Genomic DNA, 19,576 nt, shown 5'->3' on the forward strand with positions numbered 1-19,576 from the left:
CAGTTCTGTTGAGATGAATTAGTTGCAGTTGCTAAACTATATAGGTAGGAACAGATCTTTGAATGCCAGTGGTTCCAATGTGATAAGTGCCCCAAAATGACCCACTCATACTTTATTCTAAGCCATTATTCTGGCAGTTCAACTGCACCATTACAGTAGTTAATTTTGATAACATTCCTAAAAATAAATAAATATATGGTATAAATAAGCACAAATTCTAGAGCCAAACTTCCTGGGCTTGTATCCCCACTTACCAGCTGTGTGGCCTTGGACTGGTTACTTAAGCCTGAATTTACTCACCTATAAAATGGAGATTCTATTTGGATCTGCCTCATAACATTATAGAAATGATTAAATGAGATAATCTATGTAAAGCACTTAATATGGCACTTAGAACACAGTAAATGAGTAACAATTCATACCTTTTTTAAAAAAGCCATGACTCAGATAATTGATTGGCAGTGTTCAAAAACAATCCTCTTAATGTCTCCCTCTGCCATACTGAAGCCAAAATGATTGACTGCTTTGCTTTGAGAAACAAATCCACATCTGTAGCAGAGTACATTTAAGGTAAAAGTTCCAGTTTTTCAAAGGTCCCTCAATTCCCCCTTGACATGTCTACTAAATTTTAGATGACATAGTAAAATGCAAGGTGTCCTTTCTGAATGGCATTTCAAACATGAAGCCCAAAATTAGAGATTGGATCAGCCAACCCAGTTTCTGCCCATTTAATGGGGTAGTCAGTTCTGTCCTAAGGCTCACTACAAAATTATCACTAGCAAAATTATTTCAATGTGTTAGAAGCTGTCCTTCTGGACTGCTTGCATCAGTCATGGAAATCATATGATGAACTACCTAGCTGAGGTCAGGCAAACAGTGTTCTGAAATTTAGTCATGACACTTAAAGACTGACTGGGAAGAGGCTGCCATTCATACCACGTCAACTCCGCTTCCTCAGATCAGCTTACTCCAAGCAAGCCACACAGCAGCTCTATCATACAGGCAGATGAATGTTTGTGAAAATGTTAATAAAACGGCTGTTAGTTAAATCTGACAGCTTTGAGATTTGGGAGCCAGTCCTCTAGATAAATATGAAAGTAACTGGACAATTGCTCTAATCTGAACCTAGCCTTTATGTCTGATTCTGTGTCTGTTTCTGGCATTTTTCTAAGTATGTGCTTAGAAATAATAATTAGAATATATCGGCACTAGTGCAAGTGATGTGTCTTTCTTTCCTCTCAGGTATAATTCTGATTTTTAGAAACGAAGAGTTATGAATGCATTTTGCAAATGAAGAAACTGGAAAAAATGATGGAAGAGGACCATGTCGTATATGAAGGTATTATATTTTTTAGATTCCAACCATATAGCTTAAAGTTAATTTCAGTCCCTGAATGGACTATAATGCAAATATTGCTACAGATAAAAATTGCAAAATCAAATAATTACCTTGTCAAAAACTAAAATTAAAAAAAAAAAACTTTTTAGGGCTTCTTTTTCACTTCTGAAAATATCTGTTAGTATGTAAGTTTATTATTATTACAAAGATGCTTTACTTCAACTGTTTTAAGGCTTTCTTTTTCTTTTTCTTAAATTGTAAATATTCTCTAGAGTATCAGTTACAAATAGATCAGTACACTCAATGTACTATAATAAGTACTAATGCAGTTTTTGCAACTTACAGCACTTTCTATGCTTCTGAAAGCATTTTTATGAATAATAGTATTGATCCCTAGACTAACATCATTTAAGGTCCAATTCAAATCTAATCTCCTCTACAGAACTGTCTCTAAAAGACTCCAGACTGAAAGACATCTAATGTCTTAGAGTACACATTTTCTGCCCATGCACTTGATTTTTATCTTTTATTTTCCATCACCTAATTAATGACTTAATTATCTGCTCATTTGTAATTATTCACCTCCTCATTCATCAATTCAATCTTTAATAAATGTGTCCTGAGTACATTCAATATATCCATCATTGTGCTGAAATCTGGGATATTAAATTACATAATAGTAATTGCTATATAATATAAAAACAGGACCAGAAGTCAGAAAACCTACCTCTGTTAAGAGGAGTAAAAGAAAGCATCACAGAGGAAAAGACACTGGGACTGGGACTTCCAGGATTGGATCTTGATAGTTTGCTAGGTGAGAAAGAGATCATTCCAGACCAAAGGATATGAAGAAATTATAAAATGGCAAGGAAGTTCAGAAAAGTGGATACATTTTCCCTGGTATTTCAACTCTCAGCCTGGATACATCATTTCCCAGTGGCCACTTTCTTCTGAGCATGGAGGCTTTCTCTGTTCATACTTGAATGGAAACACGGTCACACAAGTCCCTATTTGGAAAGGATCCTTCGAGGGAACTAGATAATCTTTCAATTATCAGAGTAATTAAATGCCCTGGGCTTCCTTTGTGGCTCAGCGGTAAAAATATCCGCCTACAACGCAGGAGACCTGGGTTCAATACCTGGCTTGGGAAGATCCCCTGGAGAAGGGAAATGCTATCCACTCCAGCATTCTGGCCTAGGGAATCCCATGGACTGTATAGTTCATGGGATCACAAAAAGTCAGACACAACTGAGCGACTTTCACTTCACTTCACTTCTGAGTAAGACACCCTGTTGTGACAGAATACCTTTATTGGGAGGGTACAGAAAGAACGAATTGATCAATCTAATGCTCCTGGCATACAATTATAAAATCTGGCCCTCTGGAAAAGCATATGCTGTAGTTGTCAGGGCTAGATATTGCCCTTTTTTGTAAAGATGCACACGTGTGTGCATGCTCAGTCGCTCAGGGGTGTCTGACTGTTTGCAACCCAGTGGACTGTAGTTCACAAGGCTCCTATGTCCATGGAATTTTCCAGGCAAGAATACTGCAATGGGTTTCCATTTTTTTCTCCAGGGGATCTTCCCCACCCAGAGATCAAACCTGCGTCTCCTGTGGCTCCTGCATTGGCAGGCGGATTCTTTACCACTGCACCACTTGGGAAACCCAAAGTTGCACATACTTTTATATAAAAAGACATCTTAGTTAAGCAGAACTGCGTGGATTGCCCATGTAGAAAGTTCTTTGTTTCACCACCTTCAGTTGGAAAGTTTATTTCCTCTCTTTTAGAATGAAGTATACTAACTATTCCTAAGTCTTTTGTAAATGTGTAGAGATCTTACCTCATGTTAGTAATTTTGCTCACTCCTGGATGGTACCAAAGTCTATAAAGTAAAGACTGGAATTAATGGTTAGTAACCTCAACAAAATAAACTGAGTTCATGAGGAAATCACAAACAAAATCCTACTGTGTGTGTGTAAAAACTAAGTGAATGGGAAAAATGCAATATGGAAAACTGGGTTTCTGCTAACTTAATGTCGGGGTTGGAGTAATACAAGCATTTCCTTCATTAAGCTTCATCCTCATCAGATTCTAATTATTACCTGTCACAGGTAATTATTTTAGGTGTTACCTGTAGCTATGATAAGGCTTTCCAGGTGGCAGTAGTGTTTAAGAACCTGCCTACCAATGCAGGAACGATGCGAGTTCTATCCCTGGGTCAGGAAGATCTCCTGGAGGAGGGTGTGACAACTCACTTCAGTATCCTTGCCTGGAGAATCCCATGGACAGAGGAGCCTGGCAGGCTATAGTCCATAGTGTTGCACAGGTGGCATGACTGAAAAGACTTAGCATATGTGCACATAGCTGTGATGATGGCTCTCTATTTCTCAACTAGGTAAGTCACTTGGCAAAGGAATTTTTGAAGACTGGAAAACAAATTTAAGTGGAATTTCTTTTAAAAATCTTAAAAGTCACATTTCATTATCTCTTTGTCAGCTTAACTTTTGTGACAGAAGAAACTGTTCTAAGAGAAGCAGCCCCAAGACAAAAAAGTGTGGTCAAGTGACTAAGGAAGTGCCTGGGAAAACTATGGAAGGGAATAGAAAAAGAAAAATGAAGAGAAGGCAGGAAGGTGCCATCTCAGACTGCCTTAGTCAGGGCTGCTGCAGGAGACCTGTGGAGCGTGAGCTATGCCTCAAAATTATCCTGAAAAGTAACAAGGAAGGTGGATTTTCATACCTTGTTATTCATTGTTATACCCAATGAATTAGGCCACCTAGAGGCACATGGAACTTGCTAGGTACTTGTATCTCTCAGGGTATACAGACAGTGTCCTATGATAGCCTGAAGATGGGCTACAAAAAAAAAAAAAAAAGACAGATACTGGCTATTGGAAAAGAAGGAGTATTTTTTAGGAGGGTCCTTTGGGAGTCATATAGGATCTTAGCCCTGCAACCAGGGATCGAACCTGTGCCCCCTACAGTGGAGTCTTAAGCACTGGACAAGCAGGGAATTACCAAGGAGTATTTTAAAGACAGAGAAAAAAGCAAAAAGTGAAAGGAATGGAGAGAAAGGGAGAGAGAGGGATGGAGGGAAAAGAAGAGGAGAAGACAAGAAAAAAGGGACCGGGGGGAGGGGAAAAGAAAATAACATTGAAAATGGAAGGAATGCAAGAGATCTACATGGAGCCCTGATACAGGCTAACTTGAGAATAACCTAGGAAAATGCTAGATGTAAAATCTGATACCTATTTTAATTTTCCTTACCAGTCTTACCTGCCCCCTGGGGAAACTTTATTATTAACCCATTAGTCCCAGCATTCAGGAATGTGAAAGTACTTAGTTGGGGCAAGAATGAGAACAAACCACTCCACTTTATTTACATGCCACCCGCTATCCTCCCTTTGGATACGTCTGTGGCACTTTAGCGTCTGTATGTAACTTATTCTAAAGAAATTCTGTCCAAGTCGATCAGCACAATCCTGTCATGTGTGTGGTGGTTGACTCTTGCTTGTCGTTCTCTTTTTCGTGCTTTCTGAGCTCAAAACTTTGTAACCCACATTGGGTCCCCCTGTCATTAGTGTGAGGTGAGAGATTATGCTTCTGTATGAAATAGGCAGGTATGTATTAGTTTGATTTCTCTTCGGAGGAGAGAACTGGAAGGTAATTTGCATGCTCTGATGCTCCAAGATAGCTTAAAAGTTACCCCTTCTTTCCTTGACACTGATGAAACAAGACTATACCCACAGGCAATGACTCAAGGTCACACTTTGGATTTTCCTTCATCTTTGATTTCCCTTCATTCAATCCGTGCAAATTTATATTGGTAAAATGAGCTCACTTTGTACTGAATGACCCATCTTAATGAATACTGATGTTGTGTAACTTCTCATACTCCGAGTTCTGTCAGGCATTTACATGACAGTCTCTAGTGAATAGAGCAGGCTAGAATTGAATGGTTCCATGAATTCCTTTCTGCCCAAGGAGCTAAATATTTCTACCAGCTTCAATGAGATTTTAAAAAGAAGAATTTTTTATTTTACTTCTGATAAAATTCTGTGCCTCAAATCTTTTCTTTCTGCTATATCTTCAAAGGACATATCTTTTTTTTTAATTTGTTTATTTTACTTGGAGGCTAATTACTTTACAATATTGTTTTGCCATACATTGACATGAATCAGCCATGGGTGTACCTGTGTTGCCCATCCTGAGCCCCTCTCCCACCTCCCTTCTTATCTCATCCTTCGGGGTCATCCCAGTGCACCAGCCCTGAGCGCCCTGTCTCATGTATCAAACCTGGACTGGTGATCTTTTTCAGATATGATAGTTTACATGTTTCAATGCGATTCTCTCAGATCATCCCACTCTCACCTTCTCCCACAGGGTCCAAAAGACTGTTCTATACATCTGTGTCTCTTTTGCTGTCTCGCATACAGGGTTATCGTTACCTTCTTTCTAAATTCCATATATATGTGTTGCTGCTGCTGCTAAGTCACTTCAGTCCTGTCCAACTCTGTGCGACCCCATAGACGGCAGCCCATCAGGCTCCGCCGTCCCTGGGATTCTCCAGGCAAGAACACTGGAGTGGGTTGCCATTTCCTTCTCCAATGTATGAAAGTGAAAAGTGAAAGGGAAGTCGCTCAGTCTTGTCCGACTTAGCGACCCCACAAACTGCAGCCTACCAGGCTCCTCGGTCCATGGGATTTTCCAGGCAAGAGTACTGGAGTGGGGTGCCATTGCCTTCTCCGATATATGCGTTAGTATACTGTATTGGCGGAGAAGGCAATGGCACCCCACTCCAGTACTCTTGCCTGGAAAATCCCATGGATGGAGAAGTCTGGTGGGCTGCAGTCCATGGAGTCGCTAAGAGTCAGACACGACTGAATGACTTCACTTTCACATTTCACTTTCATGCATTGGAGAAGGAAATGGCAACCCACTTCAGTGTTCTTCCCTGGAGAATCCCAGGGGCGGCAGAGCCTGGTGGGCTGCTGTCTCTGGGGTCCCACAGAGTTGGACACGACTGAAGCGACTTAGCAGCATACTGTATTGGTGTTTTTCTTTCTGGCCTACTTCACTCTGTATAATAGGCTCCAGTTTCATCCACCTCATTAGAACTGATTCAAATGTATTCTTTTTAATGGCTGAATAATACTCCATTGTGTATATGTACCACAGCTTTCTTATCCACTCATCTGCTGATGGACATCTGGGTTGCTTCCATGTCCTGGCTATTATAAACAGTGCTGCGATGAACATTGGGGTACACGTGTCTCTTTCAATTCTGGTTTCCTCAGTGTGTATGCCCAGCAGTGGGATTGCTGGGTCATAAGGCAGTTCTATTTCCAGTTTTTTAAGGAATCTCCACACTGTTCTCCATAGTGGCTGTACTAGTTTGCATTCCCACCAACAGTGTAAGAGGGTTCCCTTTTCTCCACACCCTCTCCAGCATTTATTTTTTGTAGACTTTTTGATAGCAGCCATTCTGACCAGCGTGAGATGGTACCTCATTGTGGTTTTGATTTGCATTTCTCTGATAATGAATGATGTTGACCATTTTTTCATGTGTTTGTTAGCCATCTGTATGCAAAGGACATATCTTGATATCACTATTTGTTAATACATGTGAAGATACTACCTCCAAATTTTCAATAATCGATTTAAAACATTGTTATAAATATCAAAGAAAGTAGCCAAATGACACTTGAAATTAATTGTATTTGTAAAACTCTTGAGAAAAAAATTTAAATATTTTCATGTACATTGAGAAAATAGACTATAACATCAGCTTTATTCCCTTAAAAGAAAAAAATCTTCATTGATAGTAGCGCATAATACGGTGTGCGTGAATGCTCTGTCGTGTCCACCTCTTTGTGACTTCATAGAATGCAACCTTCCAGGCTCCTCTATCAATGAAATGTTTCAAGCAAAAATACTGGAGCAGGTTGCCATTTCCTCCTCCAGAGGATCTTTCAGATCCAGGGATCGAAACCAGGTCTCCTGCAGCTCCTGCCTTGGCAGGCAGATCCTTTATCACTGAGCCACCTGGGAAGCCCTGAATAATACAGAAGTGTTGCCAAATCCAGGTTCATATGTTCGAGGCATAGTGAGGCCAAACAAACACAAACATCAGGGTTTGGAACAGACAAAGGTTTACTTCAGGGTTTCAAGCAAAAAGAACAGATGGCTCATGCTCAAAAGACCCAAACTCAAGGATGGTTTTCAGGAAAGAGTTTTTAAAGGCAAAATTTGGGATGAGGGCTACAGGGTATGTGACTTTCTTCTGGTTGATTGATGGGTAAGAGGGTGATATTTCTGGAGTCTAGATCAACTTCTGGTTCCAACCAGTCTGGGGTCCAGATCCTTGTGGTCAGCCTGCAGTCACCATCTTCCACCCCATGAGGGATCCTAGTTCCTGTTGTTGTTAGTCATGTGGTCATGTCCAACTCCTGGGATTTCCCAGGAAAGAATACTGGAGTAGGTTGCCGTTTCCTTCTCTAGAGGATCTTCCCAACCCAGGGATGGAGTCTCTGTCCCCTACATTGGCAGGATTCTTTACCACTGAGCCACATGGGAAGTCCTGTAGAACAACTCAAAGACGGGCACCAGATGGTTATCTAAATCCCTTCAGGAGGAACTAAAAGTCTTGTGAATGTCTTATGCTATTAACTGCTTGATTCTGCTCTTTGGGACTCAGGGAAGGCCTAGGAGACTAAATCCTTTTTTCTACAAACAAGAAAGCATCAAGGAGGGGTTTTGTACCCAGAAGGACCCTGCAGGATCCTGCTTGGTTTCAGAAGCACCATAATTGCTTTTCTCTAGTTCGTGTTAATGGGTATTCACATTTTCTCTAAATGTTTGATCTAACAAATTATGCTACAAACACCTTCTTTTTACACCTACACATACAAGTTAAAATTCCTAAAATGGTATTGCTAGATCAAAGAGTAAGTGCATTTTAAATGTTGAGATATTGCTCAATTATTCCCAAAGAATTGTACCAAAGTCCACTTCCCCCAACAATAACAGAGTTCTCTTCAGCACTTAATCATCACAAAATTATATTGATCTTTCTGTGTTTTTCATTATAATTGGCATTTGTATTATCTGTATGAATAGCCTGTTCTTTTTGTACATATTAAAATTTGGTCATTTTTGTTTCTCAAAATGATTTGTAATGTGTTAAGAATATTATTTGAAGGAGTTTAATTTATATATATTTATCCCAGTTTCTTTTTGATGTTTTGCTTATAGTATTTTTCTCTGTAAAGAATTTTGAGTTTTCAATCTTTTCTTTTTTATGACTTTTGAGTTTGAGATTTTCTTATTCAATTTATCCTCACTCCTAAATTTTTTAAAAAATTCTGTTTTAAAGAATGTGATCCCCTCTGAGTCAATCCTGGTCTCCATCTCCCCTGGACACAGTGATTGGTTTAAGTATGAGCACATGACTCAGCTGCTGCTTACAATGGAAAGATCTCTCTATCCGTTCTAGTGAGACTAGTGGTGGAAGAATCTGCTGCTCCTGGCAGCCATCTTTCTTGCCATACCGTCTCATGCATGTGTGCTTCAGTAGCTTCAGTTGTGTCCAACTCTATGGACTGTGTAGCCTGCCAGGATTCTCTATCCATGGGATTCTCCAGGCAATAATACTGGAGTGGGTTGCCAGGCTCTCCTCCAGGAGAGCTTCTGGACCCAGGGTTTGAACCTGTCTGTCTTACGTCTCCTGCATGGGAGGATGCGTTCTTTACCACTAGGAAGCCCCCACTGAGCTTTGGCACCTAGAACAAAATGCAGCCCTCCTGATTTCTTCTGATCAGCCACATCAAGCAGAGGGCTCCTGTTACTGCCCTAAGCTGGCAGAGTTTGTTTATGTTGTCACAGAAAGGTTGGGAGCAAAGTGCTATTAGCCCCTATTGACTCATTTTTATGGCGCTTCTTGTCACCTAAAAGTCCCCTATCATCATGTACAAAAGGACCCCCTTCTCTTTCTTGGCACCATCTCACCAAGTCCCGGCGCTTCCTGATTCATGAGTCAAATCTGGTATTTATCTCACTCATATATCTTTCTGCTAGTTAATCTGTCCTGCCCCTTAGATTTAACTTGAATCCCAAATCTCTCACCCAGTGAAATTGCTACAATTATACAGAACTGTGACCTCAACATTTTAACACAACATTAGTAAAAATTATTGAATAGAATAGAAATGAGAAGAGAAACTGGTGGCATCCTACTGGAAAATACTTTTTTCTTTTTTCCTTCCTTCCCTCTTTCTTCCTCATCTTCCTCTTCCTCCTCCTCCTCTTCATCTTCCTTTTGTATGTGTTACTAGACTGAGAATCAGTCTCTGAATGAGAGTTATCTGGTTCCAGTTATAGCTTCTCCACTTACTAATGGCATAACTTTGGGGGAAGTTAGTCAAGTTTCTATGCCTCAGTGGTCTCATCTGTAAAACAGGAATTCAAATGGGAATAAAATAATAATAGCACTTGACTCCTAGTGTCTTTATGAGGATTCAGTGAGTGTTTCATGTGGTACAAGATAAGATAGCTGGTGACTGGTAGAGACAGAAAGTGCTTGGTAGAGGTGTGCATTTAAATTCAAGTTGCGCTGCCACTCAACACTACCTACCACCTCTCGACAATTAAAAATGAAGATGTTAATCATACCAACTTATGTAATTATGAGTATCACAAAAGATGATGCATGTAAAGCACTTAGGCACTGTAGCTAGTACATAGACATCACTAAATTCAGTGTAGCTTTATTGCTACTAGTGTTATTATTTATAAAAGCATTCAGTTCTTTTGATTTCCTGTGCATTATTCTTTCCATTATTTTATATGACTCAGGTCCCTCTTTTCAAAACTAAGCTATTTGGCTGTTGGTACCTAAATAAATCTTTGTTCTTTTAAAGGAAGTAAAATGAAAATAAAATAAAAAATTTATACATAATCCTCCCCAATTTTAATAACTCCCCCTACAATAGACTTCTAAATGTAGTGCTTAGAATACCATTTCTAAGAGTTAATAAATCTTCAAAGCCTTTTATTTTTCTAGCTGTGTTTCAAGTTTCTTTCATTACATGTAGAAAGATCATGCTATGACTTCAGAACAATGCTGCTGTTCATTCTGCAGTCCTCAGTTGCCCTTGAAATAAGATCAAGCCTTCACATTGCTATTATTGCAGGATTCTCAAGATAGAAAAAAAACTCAGTGCATTGAAGGCCCCTTACCACCATCTTTTATTGATACTATATCTGAGTATATATGATGTTTTATCACATGAAAATTTGACTCAGGTACCAGATACTAAAGAAAGTTCTGATGTGGAGAAATAATGATTGATGCACTAGATTGCTTTTTGGGAGCTCTTCCCTAGGACTCGTCTGACAGGTGAAGGTGGGAACAGTGGTATGTCCGTGCTCCTGGCAGCCATGCAACACGCCTCTGCTTGTCGGTCCTGGCACCTGCTTATGTTGCTAAATCCCCATCTGTGAATCCTCTTAGGTTCTGATTCTTCCCTCATGAATTATTTCCTTGACTCCTGACTCAAACGTGGCCCCATCCTTCTACTACAGGGCTCTGTAGTCTCCCATGATCTCTGAACATTCCTTCTTTTGAGCTCTTCTTGCAGGTTAACTGGTGAAGGCTTCCGTCTGGCCCCCCACCTCTCTTCACATCCCTCTTCCCAGGTCCTGCTCCCAGAATAACTGCCCCCAGACACAGGCCATCTGGAATTCTATGAACTACTTCGTTGATTGTCACCTGGATAACTTGGGATAAATACAGATTATGGATTTCCCAGTTCATTTGGTCTTGGTGTATGCTGCTGCTAAGTCACTTCAGTCGTGTCCGACTCTGTGCGACCCCATAGATGGCAGCCCACCAGGCTCTGCCCGTCCCTGGAATTCTCCAGGCAAGAACACTTGAGTGGGTTGCCATTTCCTTCTCCAATGCAAGTGAAGGCGCTCAGTTGTGTCCGACCCTCAGTGACCCCATGGACTGCAGCCTTCCAGGCTGCTCTGTCCATCGGATTTTCCAGGCAAGAGTACTGGAGTGGGGTGCCAATGCCTTCTCCGGTCTTGGTGTATAGATCTGTATGATTTAAAAGCTTCCCAGATAATCCTGAAGTATATCTAAGTTTGGCAGCTACATCTTACATAATCACTACCACCTCAGTTTTCCTAAATCATGGTTCAGATCATGCCAAGTTCCTGTTCAAAATACCTTAATGTTGCTCCAATGCCTACAAATTAAATTCAGAATCTCTAACCTGATACATAAAATCACCATAATTTGTTAATATTTATTTGTTTGTTTATTTGGCTGCTCCAGGCAGGTCTTAGTGGGCTATTTAGTTGAGGCATGCCAGATCTTTTTTCTTTTCAGTGGAGGCACGTGAATCCTTAGTTGTGGCATGTGGGATCTTTTTTTTTAAGTTGAGGCATTTGAACTCTTAGTTGTAGCATGTGGGATCTAGTTCCCTAACCAGGTATTGAACCCAGGCCCCCTACATTGGGAGCACAGAGTCTTAGCCACTGGACCACCAGAGAAGTCCCAAGATCCCCAAAATTTAACTTCAACAATTATCTACTTTTCTTTCCATTGCTCCCATGTACGCATCATTTTCTCTGCCATGGGTTTCCAGCCTCCATGATTTAACAAATGCCTTACCCCCTACCTAGAGCACCCTTTTCCTACCTCAATTAGCTTCTCTTACCATCTTGTAAGACTCAACTCAAATTCTACATCAGAGCCTCACTTAACCTTCCTTCACCACCTTCATCCCCATATGGAATTTTCATTCACTCAATTAGCAGATATTTACTGAGAAGCAACCATGTGCCTGGTAGTAGGGAAAACACTGGTGATACTGGGCCCCAAGGAACACAGCCTTCATGGAGCTTACAGTCTAGCAGATTTATGTCTTTGAACCCTTGCATCACTTGACCTGTGCCTTTTTCCTGACACTGGCCTTGTCTAGGTTATTTCTGTGTATGTCCTGTGTTCTCTCTTAAATTGTAAATCCATCTGTTGTGCCCTGCAGCATCTGCCGAGGGGTTGTACACATGGCTGGTGCTCTTCTAAGTGCTATTGGACTTGGAGTAGAATTCCTCTACGGAGATGAGCACAAAGTAGGTGCTCAACATTGATTGACATGAGACATGTCAACTACTGAGGATCGTTGTCTGCAATAGAAAATACGCAAAGCTGCAAAACAGGCAAAATGTTGCTCAACTTTTAAAGGTAAGTGTGTTTTTCTCAAAATGCCCTTAATATTAGCATCTGAAGCTAGAATACTTTGAATTACCCTTCAGAGGAAAGTACTGAAATAATTATAAGCCCACGTATGATTTATCAACCACATTGGTGAATTGAGATAAGAGAATATGCACAAGGTGCCCACATCAGCTTCATTCTCAGGAATAAAACTGAAGAGTTTCCTTTCTTGAAAATACCAAGGTAGGCAGGCTCAAGAAGAAATAATAGTAATAAAAACAGCTTGAAGGTATGTGACCAGCCTCTAAATTCTGCAATAAATGCACTTTGTTGAACATTAGTGTCAGCATGTCATAACGTCAGCTTATTTGATGTGGCATAACTCCTGTAAGTCTTCTTAAAATGTCAAAATACAGGCTAGAGCTCTTTTTTTTTTTTTTTTCCTGTAGAGGAAATAGGAAATAGTAATAAATTTTTCTACTGTGTGCAGGCTGCTGGCCAGGTCTGTTTCCCAGCCCCCAGGTTGGGTGTCAAGTGGTTCTACCTTTGAGGAACATGAAATGTGGTCCCATGGGTATATGGTAATGTGTCTCCTGTGTTTACTAAAAGGCTAAAAGGTAGAGGTACCAGTGGCAAGCAGAAGTGAAGGGCAAGGAAAACCTGGGGAAATGCCTCTGTTCAGAAAATGGATCTGGCTACACAGTGCTTCTGTGCCCAGCATCGTGTAAGGCAAGCAGTAGACACGAAAGGCATCCTTTGCTGTTGTTGTTTGTTGCCTGGTCGTGTCCAACACTTTTCAACCCCTTCAACTGCAGCACACCAGGCTTCCCTGTCCCTCACCATCTCCCAAAGTTTGACTGTTCTTTCAAGCATCGGATTTTACTTTCATCACCAGACAGTTTGACAACTGAGAGTCGTTTCTGCTTTGGCCCAGGTGCTTCATTCTTTCTGGGGCTATTAGTAGTACTCCTCCGCTCCTCCCCAGCAGCATTTTGGACCCCTTCAAACCTGAGGGACACATCTGTCAGTGTCATCGTTTTGTCCTTTTATACAGCTCATCAGGTTCTCTCGGCAAGTGTACCGGGTGGTTTGCCATTCCCTCCTCCAGTGGATCACATTCTGTCAGAACTCTCGGCTATGACCCTTCCGTCTTGGGTGGCCTTACACGGCATGGCTCATAGTTTCATTAAATGACCCAAGCCCCTTTGCCAGGACAAGGTAGCGATCCGTGAAGGGGCAAGACATCCTTGTTGTTCACTGGCAAATGCCAAATGAATCCTAGCTTCTCAATACTGGTGTGCACAGAGGTTGGTTCAGACACTGAAAGAACACGTGATAAACCTATGGACCTTCTCCATGGCAGTGTCCACGTGACTGAACTTCAGAACAGTCCAGAGAAACATAATTCAATATATATTCCTAACTTCCCTCCTCCAATCTGTTTAGAAATAGCTTCTTACACTAGCAATGATAAGCTTCTCAAGAGCAGGCTATACAGATCATATATCTATGTATTCTCCTTAGCTCCCATAAACTTCGGAACATGCTTGATGCGTGTTTATTAGCTAATTAAGAATGGGAAGCAAATGGGCAAGAGGGAACTTTGGTGTCAACACACATGTCAAACCCACAAAGCCGAAGAGAAAATATGGCTTGGTCCCCAGTGGGGCTTTGAGACCCAGCTGCTTCCACTGTTTCCATCCCCTCCTCTCTGTCCCAGCCTCTCCTCTACTTGTCACTGCTGAGGTGGAGGAACTGATGAAGAATAGAAATAAAGCACACATTAGTATTCTTCCCTCACTCATCACAGTAAGCCAAACTTTTCTTCCACCTACTGGGTCCCTTTCCTGCATAGTGAGTCTATCTTTCTGGCTGGCTCCATGGAAGTTTCTTGAAAGCATAGGAGTCCACCTTTCACCATGTTATTGCCCCCTACACTCTTTGAAATATCTACCGGGGAAAGTTGTTTTTTTTTTTTTCACCCAAAAACTTCATGTCACTGCCAAAGTCTAAATTTGAAGAGATTCAAATGATCCCTTCAGAGTTGGCACACTTGAAAGCATTCAAAGTCACATTAACCTTTCTGAGAACAGTGCCTCTATAAGAATAGTCCCAGGTCCATTCTACTGGAATTGTCAGCAGGCATGTAAACCCTTCAGTCAAGCCTGAAGGCCACTCTACTTGAAACAGGTGTCTCAAGCGGAATCCTCAACATGAGCTATTTCCTCAGCCCACACCCAGTCCCTCAACTCTGACATCAGCCAGAGGATATACTAAACAAGTATAGTGTATCAAGGAGTGAAGTAATTCCCCAGCTTTGTCAGGACTGACAAGGGTAACTTGGTTTGTGAAAAGACTCTTGGATTAAAGACTCTTGCTTTCAGACCTGACAAGTCACTTATTAACTGTGTGTCCTAGGGCCAGTCACTTCACCTGTGTATAATCCTCTTTCTTCAGAGCGAACATGTGTTCTGCAAACTCTCATAGATCTTCTAAGGATTTGGTGAGTTAATGTACAGAAAAAAGAAAAATAAACAACTGTGAAATGTTACCTACATGCAAGGCAATGGCTCTACTCTGATATGTACAGAGATGAGGCAACAGTCCTGTAACCACTGGGACTCTCTTTCTTCATTCATTGGTTCATTTAATCTATCAACAGATAAGCATTGAATTCCTATGTGCCAGGCAGTGTTCTACGAGTTCGAGATATAGAAGTAAACAAAGCAAAATGTTTGCCTTCATGAAGCTTACATGCTAGTGGAGACAGCCAAATGATAAGTGTAATGCAAGGAACTCAGCTTGGAGCTCTGTGATAATGTAGAGCGGTGGGATGGGGGTGAGGTGGGAGGGAGGCTTAAGAGGGAAGGGATATCTGTATACTCATGGCTGATTCACATTGTCCTACAGCAGAAACCAATGCAACATTGTAAAGCAATTATCCTCCAATTAAAAATAAATTTGAAGATAAGTGCTATGAACCAAAATGAAACAGTGTTGTGGATAGAATCGGTTTTTGTGGGAGAATATATTACATAATGGCAGCCCACTCCAGTATTCTTGCCTGGAAAATCCCATGGACAGCGGAGCCTGGTAGGCTACCATCCATGGGGTCGCAAAGAGTCAGACATGACTGAGCGACTTCACTTTCACTTTCACTTTATATTACATATAGGGTAGGAAGGGAAGGCTTCTCTGATGCAGTGACAATTGGGCAGATCCCAGAAGAAAACCAGGGACAAAGCCATGAGACTATCTGGAGAAGCAGTATTCCGCACAGAAAGGACTGCTAAGTCACTTCAATCATGTCTGACTCTGTGCGACCCCATAGACAGCAGCCCACCAGGCTCCACCATCCCTGGGATTCTCCAGGCAAGAATACTGGAGTGGGTTGCCATTTCCTTCTCCAATGCATCAAAGTGAAAAGTGAAAGGGAAGTCGCTCAGTTGTGTCCGACCCTGCAGCCTACCAGGCTCTTCTGTCCATGGGATTTTCCAGGCAAGAGTACTGGAGTGGGGTGCCATTGCCTTCTCTGACAGAAAGGACATTAAGAGCAAATGCCCTGAGAAGGAAACATACTCAGTGCTCTCAGGAACAGGAAGGAGATTGGTGGAGCCCAGTGAGCAAGGATCAGAGTGGTTGCAGAAATAGTCTGGTGGTAAGGGGCCAGGAAATGTAGTCAAAATATGACTCACTATTGTCATGGGTCTGATGAAGGGTACTGGAGAGCTTTGGAGAGGATCGAGACAAGACCTGTCTTTCTCTTTTGGGTCTGATGAAGGGTACTGGAGAGCTTTGGAGAGGATCGAGACAAGACCTGTCTTTCTCTTTAAGAGGAAATCTCAGACTGGATGGTAGATCTTGAGAGCAGTGATGGAGGCAGAGAGACCAGTTAGAAGCATCTTCCAGTAAAGCACCAAGAATTCATGAGGATTTGGATTAGGGAAGTGATGAAAATAGTGATTCTAGACATAATTTTAAGATAGAGCCAACAGGATTGCTGATGTATTGGGTGTGAGATGTAGAGTAAGAAATGATTTGACTTTTCTTTTGAAGGCTAAGGAATTGGGAGGGGAAGAATCAAGGAGATAAAACAGTATTAATTTTCCTAAAAAATGATTTATTGAACTCCCAATATATATGACATGATTTCTGACCTCAAAGGAACAAACCATTTGGGGAAGCCAGATTCAAATGAGGAGTGATAAAAATTAAACAATGTTTTAAAGATAATCAATTACAAATCACACAGTTTTTAAAATATGTGACTTTTTAAATGGAAAAAAATAAGCCGTGCATCATCCAGTGAAATTATCTCTGGCTGGCTCATTGAGGCCAAGATTGAAATCTCAATGCTGCTGTAAATTGTGCAATTCGGAGCCAATTAGCCAGAGTAGCCACAACAATATAATACAAATATATGCTAGTCCCTTCAGTCGTGTCTGACCCTTTGAGACGCTATGGACTGTAGCCCACCAGGCTCCTCTGTCCATGTGGATTATCCAGGTAGGAATACTGGAGTGGGTTGCCATGCTTCCTCCAGGGGATCTTCCTGACCCAGGGATCAAACCCACGTCTCTTAACGTCTCCAGCATTGGCAAGCAGGTTCTTTACCACTAATGCCACCTGGGAAGCCCAATACAAATGTTTACTTTTTCCTAATCAGATTCAGATTCAGTTTGATAGATCTGGATTCAAACAGTAGTTCCATTACTTATTAGCAGTGTGACCTTGGGCAAGTTCATTTTGTGCTCCTAACCTAGTTCCCTCCTCTGTGTACTCTGAGTAATAATACTGGGTAACTCAATGGACTGTCATTGAAGATGATGATGTGATGTGATATTTGATGCATAGCTCTCAATAACTAGCTGGTTCTGGAATTCCCTGGTGTCCAGTGATTAGAACTCTATGCTTCTACTGAAAGGGGCACAGGTCCAATCCCTGGTCAGGGAACTAAGATCTAGCATGCCATGTGGTACATCAAAAAAAAACAAAACAAACAAACAAAAAAACTAGTTGGTGCTATTGCCATTGCTATCAACACTTGCTCTGCAGGGCTTCTCACATGCTCTGCAAGCCAGCCTCACTCATTCAGATGCCTATTATGCAGGGTACTCTCACAGAGACTGCTGGTCTGTGTCACAAATGGCAAGAATCATTTTTATACTCTTCACATTCCCTGAGTGCCTGGCCCTGTGCTGAGTGCTAGACAGAGTGGAAGATGTGTTTGCTATTTGACATGCAACAAAGTCATATGAAAATATTTGCTCATTGGCATGAAGCAGGGTGATATGGGAGGGTTTGCTGATTGACCAGTTGCAAAGCAGTAGCAGGTGAAGTACTCCCTAAATTGTACAAGCGAGAAAAAACAACGTGAACCTCACAACTTGGGTGTTTCTCAGTTTATTCATTTGGAAGGGATGCCAAACAGAGTATCATAGACTTGAGTGGGTTAAATGACAGAAATGTATTATCCCAGTTCTGGAGGCTAGACGTTCAAGATCAAAATGGCAGCAGGGCTGACTCCTTCTGAGGGCGGTGAAGAATTTTCTGACCATCCTTGGCATTCTTTACCTTGTAAGCATCACCCCAGTCTCTGCTTTCGTCTTCACACAGTGATCTCCCCAGCGGAGCTGTGTCCAAGTTGCCATCTTTATAAGGGCACCAGTCATACTGGAGTGAGCATTCCTATCCAAGTGTGTTGTTGCTATTCAGTCACTCAGTCTTGTATGACTCTTTGTGATGCCATACCAGGCTTCCCTGTCCTTCACGATCTTCCAGTGTTTGCTCAAACTCATGTCCATTGAGTCGATGATGCCATAAAACCATCTCATCCTCTGTTGTCCCCTTCTCCTCCTATCTTCAATCTTTCCCAGCCATCAGGGTCTTTTCCACTGAGGCAGTTCTTTGCATCAGGTGGCCAAAGCATTGGAGCTCCAGCTTTAGCATAAGTCCTTCCAATGAATATTCAGGACTTATTTCCTTTAGGATTGACTGGTTTGATCTTGCAGTCCAAGGGACTCTCAAGAGTCTTCTCCAACACCCCATTTCAAAAGCATCAATGCTTTGGCACTCAGCCTTCTTTATGGTCCAACTCTCTCATCCAGACATGACTGCTGGAAAAAACCATAGTTTTGACTAGACGGACCTTTGTCACTCAAGTGTGACCTCATCTTAACTAATTAATATGGAAATAACCTGATTTCCAAATAAAGCCACACACCCTGAGGTCCTGGGGAGTTAGGACTTCAACATATGAATTTGGGGGAACACAATTAAACCCATAGCACAGTCATGCTCCACATCGTCCTTCATGCTCTCCTTGTTCAGGACCTTGGCTCCTTGCTGCCTTCCTCTTCCTTGTTTTCTACGGTCTGCTGAAAACTAGTGTCTCATAAGCCCACACCCAGGAGTCACCTACAACACTGCTCTGTATGCTCTGTATTCTTTGCTGACGTTGCACCTTATAATTCAGGCCTTGTGCTCTGAAGGGAAGGAGATTTGCTATCTTGGGAGCCCTCCAGATTATAAAGAACAAACAGGACAAATTGTTTGAAGGACCTTTTGATGACTCACTCATCATTCCTACCCTACTATTGTCTTTGCACGTTTCTCCTTACTCACTGACCTTTCTTCTTGGCAAACTGCTCCAGACAAAGTGCTCACCTTCTCTTTCAACTCAGCCCACCCAGCAGAGGGATACTGTGTGTGGGCCATGCATTGGAATGATCAGCATGGGCACCATGGAGCAAGGTTAACAAGGACCAGTTTTAATTCTTCACACCCCTCCTCTCCATTTATATTTTCAACATATGGTTGGCTTTATAATGTTGCTTTAATGTTTTCTCTTGTATTTAATTATTTAAAGATTTAATAACAAACTGCTGAGAATCAATCGCACACAAGGGACACATTGCTTTGAATTCTTGCTCTTTTTTTCTGCTTTTACGTAAGAGTGAATTTAAGTCACTGGAAACTAAAAACACAAAGCTAAAGGGGGAAGAGAAGAGAAT

The 19,576-nt window shown here is 41.5% G+C and overlaps 1 long non-coding RNA gene across 3 annotated transcripts in view; it reads left to right on the forward strand.

The window, feature by feature from the left end:
* Window positions 1-19,576, forward strand: part of LOC132345295 (uncharacterized) — a 37,087-nt gene that overhangs the window by 8,502 nt on the left and 9,009 nt on the right. For all 3 annotated transcript variants that reach the window (XR_009494529.1, XR_009494528.1, XR_009494530.1), the window contains exons 2-3: window positions 1,243-1,339; window positions 12,391-12,590. This is a non-coding gene — a long non-coding RNA (uncharacterized lncRNA). The remainder of the gene's footprint in view (window positions 1-1,242; window positions 1,340-12,390; window positions 12,591-19,576) is intronic.

The sequence above is a fragment of the Bos taurus genome, chromosome 5 (genome assembly GCF_002263795.3).
Source record: "Bos taurus isolate L1 Dominette 01449 registration number 42190680 breed Hereford chromosome 5, ARS-UCD2.0, whole genome shotgun sequence".
In the NCBI taxonomy this organism is placed as follows: Eukaryota; Metazoa; Chordata; class Mammalia; order Artiodactyla; family Bovidae; genus Bos; species Bos taurus.